Source organism: Podarcis gaigeae, assembly GCF_964106915.1.
Source record: "Podarcis gaigeae genome assembly, chromosome: 8".
NCBI lineage: Eukaryota > Metazoa > Chordata > Lepidosauria > Squamata > Lacertidae > Podarcis > Podarcis gaigeae.
The window spans coordinates 73,129,296-73,135,376 of record NC_139684.1 but is presented as its reverse complement, the minus strand read 5'-3'; the positions used below and the strand labels follow the sequence as shown (position 1 = coordinate 73,135,376).

General features: G+C 41.2%; 1 long non-coding RNA gene across 1 annotated transcript; it reads left to right on the top strand.

The window, feature by feature from the left end:
* Positions 1-4,701: 4,701 nt before the first annotated feature.
* Positions 4,702-5,450, top strand: LOC310851316. The gene is made up of 2 exons (XR_014567705.1): positions 4,702-5,223; positions 5,260-5,450. It is a non-coding gene; the product is annotated as an uncharacterized lncRNA (long non-coding RNA).
* Positions 5,451-6,081: the final 631 nt, after the last annotated feature.

Genomic DNA, 6,081 nt, shown 5'->3' with positions numbered 1-6,081 from the left:
GGAAGATTTGTGTACATGCACTCGTGTGCGGGCTTGTGGATATGCATTTCCAAATGTGCATTTGCCTATATTTCAGCAAACTCAGGTGCTCAGCTACAATGGCTACCTAGTCAAAACAGTACCATTAAGACGCAAGAAGGTAGCACCAGCATGCTCAAGAGGCAGAACTCCAAGATTTGGAGGAGAAAGAGAAAGAAAAAAATTCAAAATAGAATATCTCAATGAGGACTGAGCATACTCCATTGCCACAGAAGGCTGAGTGTTTGCTAGAGGGGGGCGGAATTAGGGGTAGCAGAACGGAATGGGATAAACTCAAAGGAAACTTGGGCTGTGTGGCCTAGCTGGAACTCTCAACAACAGCACTATGCACTGCAACATTTTGTTGCACTCCACACTTGCTATTTAGCTAGCTAGTTACATTTGTTAGTCGCTTTATAAAAATAAATAGTGTCGATGCAACTTAATAACAAAATGCTGGCAGATAAAATCAATTAAAAGCCAATTAAAAAAATACAAACGTACAATACAAAATTCATTTAAAAGCTCATTCAATAATACAATAGGAAGGACAAGTCCTAGTAGGGATGTGAGCACACACACACACACCTTGATCCATCCCAGGGCCCCAATCCAGGCACCCTGTTTTCAGTGCAGCCAACTAGATGCCTGTGGGAAATCTCCAAACACGAGCTCTTTCACTGTCCTGCAGCTTCCAACAACTGGTATTCAGAAGCATTTACCGCCTCCAACTGCATAGATAGAGCACCTCCACAAACTTCCAGTTACAGATAGGTAGCCGTGTTGGTCTGCCATAGTCAAAACAAAAAAAACTCCTTCCAGTAGCACCTTAAAGACCAACTAAGTCAGTTCTTCGTATGAGCTTTCGTGTGCATGCACACTTCTTCAGAGAAGTGTGCATGCACACGAAAGCTCATACCAAGAACTGACTTAGTTGGTCTTTAAGGTGCTACTGGAAGGAATTTTTTTTGTCTCCACAAACTTGTTTGATCCTCTTTTAAAGCCATCCCAGTTTGTGCCCGTCACTGCCTCCTGTGGAAGTGAGTTCCACAGGTTAACTATGTACCGTGTAATTTTAAAACACTAATTAAACATAAAGTGTTGGTGGGAGAGAGATGCAGAGTCTCCTTCCCCCTCACCTGGCAGAGAGTGTGGGGTTCGATCTCATGGGGCACTGATACTATTGTTTATATAGGAATATAAAGCTTGGGGGTATTGAGGTAGAGAGGAAATAGATAATTTACAGTTACAAAACCCTTGGCCAGGTTCCTATGCAACTGAATAACGCGACAGACTAGTAAATCTAAATATTTCCTTTCCCCCATTATATATATATATACACTTAAAACAAGCAACAACAATCTCAGCTGACTTGGGCCAATATCTAATCCTGCAGAACAGCTCATAAAACAAAGGATAGCCCCTTCCCTTTCCTGGACACAATGAATATATAAAAATACAACCTGACTCTGAGTTGAATGTGGTATTGCAAGTTTATGTTGAATGGGGGAGTTCTTGTTCCTGCCAGGAGTTTCAAAGTATATTTTACTTTTGTGAATTGTGCCTTTTTGAGTGATTTTTCCTGCATTGCTTCAGGGATCACAAGCCTTCATGGCCCCTTTGGCTCATTTGCAAAGCAGAGGAACCATTGTGACTCTCCCCAGCACACCAAAATTAACCCCATGCTGTGATTAGGCTGGCGAAGGCTTCCTTCAAACCTGATTCCAATGTCTGAGATTTCATTTGCTGGTTTATTTAAACTTATTTACCACTTAAGTGGTTTTTTTTAAAAAACACACACCTCAAAGCAATTTACAAAAAAGAACAGGAAAATGAAAGTATCAGTAAAAGCAGTCCAAAAAAGCTATTGAAAGCATTAAAAAAAATATGGAATCAACTACAGTGGTACCTCGGGTTACAGATGCTTCAGGTTACAGACTCCACTAACCCAGAAATAGTACCTTCTGTTCAGAATGAGAACAGAAATCGTGTGACAGCGTTGCAGCAGCAGCTGGAGGCCCCATTAGCTAAAGTGGTGTTGTTGTTGTTTAGTCATTTAGTTGTGTCTGACTCTTCACGACCCCATGGACCAGAGCACGCCAGGCACTCCTGTCTTCCACTGCCTCCCGCAGTTTGGTCAAACTCATGTTGGTAGCTTCAAGAACACCATCCAACCATCTCGTCCTCTGTCATCCCCTTCTCCTTGTGCTCTCCTATCTTTCCCAACATCAGGGTCTTTTCCAGGGAGTCTTCTCTTCTCATGAGGTGGCCAAAGTATTGGAGCCTCAGCTTCACGATCTGTCCTTCCAGTGAGCACTCAGGGCTGATTTCTTTAAGAATGGGTAGGTTTGATCTTCTTGCAGTCCATGGGACTCTCAAGAGGCTCCTCCAGCACCATAATTCAAAAGCATCAATTCTTTGGTGATCAGCCTTCTTGATGGTCCAGCTCTCACTTCTATACATCACTACTGCGAAAACCATAGCTTTAACTATACGGACCTTTGTCGGCAAGGTGATGTCTCTGGTTTTTAAGATGCTGTCTAGGTTTGTCATTGCTTTTCTCCCAAGAAGCAGGCATCTTTTATTTTTGTGACTGCTGTCACCATCTGCAGTGATCATGGAGCCCAAGAAAGAAAAATATCCCACTGCCTCCATTTCTTCCCCTTCTATTTGCCAGGACATGATGGGACCAGTGGCCATGATCTTCATTTTTTTGATGTTGAGCTTCAGACTGTTACGGCAAAAATCTGGGTGCGAGGCTGCTCTGCCACCCAGCTCATCGGACTAAGTCCGTGGGTCCCTGCGGAGGAAAATGAGCTCAGCCGGAGACAGGAGCAAACTGCAGAAGATCCAAGTTTATTGCGCAACAGGTTCAAGGCGAGATTGAACCGTGAGAAAGGGGTGACATGAGTTTTTGAAACTCCCTCCATGTCCCAGAATACAGTGCAAAACACGTCATGAATACATCACAGAAAGGTGGGGTTACACAGATCAGCACTTCAGGAAGGTGGGGGGTTACACAGATTAACATATGGAGAGGGAGGGGGGAATATGCAGAGCTGGAGATATGCACAGATAAACACTTCCTGGGGATGAGAAAACAATGGTCTCAAATATGCATAGTCTGCCACCTGACATTGTCTGGAGGAAAGGCTGATCAGAGCAATTTGAAAGGATTAGGGTCTTGACACCTTGCTTGAGGGATTATGCTGGACAGGGGAGGTGTGATGGAGTCCTAGAGTAACTGAGCAAACTGGCACGCTGATTTTCTATGAATTTTATACATTTTAGTCCCTTTTGACATTGACAATTGGAAATAAATTGATATATTGTAGCGAAGAAGAAGGTGAAGAAGACATGCCCCCCCCTTCCGTAACAGTCCCCCATTCGGAGATAGATTTGCATTAAAGTTCTGTAAGAACTTGCAAATCTTTTCTCCGCACCCTTAAATCTCGGTGAAGGTAGGGGTGCCGTGTGAGTGGGAATAGGCCCTAATGGAAAAGGAGGTGGGTTGAGCAGGGCAACAAAGGAGGGAGCAACACGGACCAATACAATGTATGTTTATGTTATATGCACTAAATAATAACTTTGTATCTATCGTACTAGATGTGTGGGTTTGTGCAAACCTGAAGGGGACTTGCAAATCATGCCTCTTAAGGCCATTTGCAAGTATAGTAGTGCAGATAGCTGGATATAGGATATCGCATAAAAGGACACCTGTTGTATTTTGTTCAATAGTGGTCTATGCTTTACATTTAGCAGGAAGGTCCACTACTGACTGGGAAAAAAAATGCAGTTTGCTTTGTCCCCCGCCATTTTTGTGTTCTCAGGTGTCAAGGTAGCTTTTCTGTGGTCTCACAGTAGTGGCAATCCCTGGTGAATCCACTTAGGGCTTTCATATTAACCATGTTGCCTGGCACTCACCACAGCTGCCACAGGTTTGGACACGTCCTGAGGGAAATGTCCTTGCCTTGGCTTCCTATGGGGTTTTATTATTGGTCTTGCAGTCATGGGAAGTTGCTCACTTGCACTTTAAGGACCAAAAGCTAATTGCAGCCTGGATACACTTGCCCAATTCAAACTGAGTCCAATTTGAATTTTTCTTTCCCCATGGTTCTCAACTCTTCAAACCAATTCGTTAAAAGAAAACCATTCTTAAAGGGGCACTTGTCGAAATAAGTCAATTTAACTGTATAAGGGATCATTCCTGCTAAACCAAAGCATATCCACCTTCATGTATCTTAGAAGCTTCTCCTTGGTAAAGTGGGTTTTAGCACATTTTTTAAATGGGTAGGGAAGTTGGCAGAGTGCCAGGTGAAACAATGAAATATGGTAATAAATTTATCTAAGTCTAAACATTGGACTACATAATAGCCTGATCTGTTAAAAGGTATAAAATGTATGAGGATCCTCCACTGGGGTGTAAGGAATAAGACATTAGACATAAAACACTCACACACAAAAATAGCCACAAAATAGCCCCCCCATTTGTGGAAATGACACACTGTCAGACACATTTCAACATTCCTACGTAATAACACATAATACAAAACAAACTAATTAAATATCAGTTGCATATCTTGAGACAATTGGGATATTTTATGTATCTTGAGGTTCAAAAGGCAGAAAATGTCCTTGTAATTCAACTCCACCCCCCTTTGTCAGCCCCACTCCCCCGGCAGTCTATATCCTTTGAAAGAGATAGCTGTGGTGTCTTCTGTTGTGGTGGCGAAGCTTTTCATTGGATCTGTAGTAACACACTTGTAGAAGTGATATCCTGTAAGGGCAGGGTGGACTTAAAAGACACAGTTAAAATAATAATAAAACACACACACACACACACACACACACAATGACCTATGAGGAACCAAAATAAATAAATGCTAAGACACAGAATTTTAAGAAATCTGAAGTAACAATGAAAATAAAAGAGTGTTTCTTGATGTGACAACATCGGCTAGAATGTTAATAGCAAAATACTGGAAAATGACTTAATGGCAATTTAAAGTTGTGCAAGTACCTTGAACTAGCCAAAATGACAGAATTAATAAGAAATGCTCAGGCAAAAGGTAAACAAATACCATTCCACAAACAATGTTTGGTTATGCTTCGATTAATTTCATAGACATCATGGAAAAACGGATTAAATAAATGGAAACAGATTATTTGTAACTTTAAAAGTGTCAAAGCCACGAAGAGATGGAAGTCACTAATACAGCAGGGATTTCACAGAACAGAAAGAAAGTTAATACAGCAGGGATTTCACAGAACAGAAAGAAAGTTGTTGTGGGAGAAAAAAGGGACAAACACTTTGTTATCGGGGTTCACATATCCTGTTAAAAGGGAAAATTATTTCATGTGAGAAGCCTGTCAGGAAATGCTGTTCCTAAAATGCACACAAACAAAGTCTGTGATTTAAATCCCATTGAGGGGTAGAATTCTTTGATATTTACCTGTAAAAAGAATTTGGCATGTTAAGATTTCAAACTTGGGACACATTAAGGGTGATTTCTCTCAATGGTTCCAAGTTTTACATAAACCTCCGCCCCACAGTTCCCCCTCCTTCCTCTCTCTCTCTCTCTCATTTCTTTTCCTATCCTTTTTTTTTTTTTTTTTTTTTTTTGCTGATCTAGTCTCTGTGCATGTGTGGAGTTCATGTCTCAGCAAACCTTTTATACTATTGAAATGTTGCATCTTTTGGCAAAATTAGAATTTGAATAAGGGAAGGGTAAGGAGTAGATTTTAAAAGAGGGTTAGATTTAAAACAAAAGAGAGAAACTCAGCAATTGAAGTATTCACCAACAAAAGCTAGCAATTTCAGCCCAAGCAAAGCGACTGCTTCCTTTATGTACAGGAAAGGGCTAATATCCCTCTGGCCATTCGTGGAACAATGCCGCGCCCTTATATATGGGAAAAAATGGCCAGAGAGTCAGAATTCATAGGATTTTTAATTTTTTTTTTTTAACATTCTAAGTTTTTCGGCCTTACCATTTGCAGACAAAAATTTTCCTGCCCCTTTATTTACAGGATTGGTCAAGGCCCATATGTATTTGTCTGATTTTC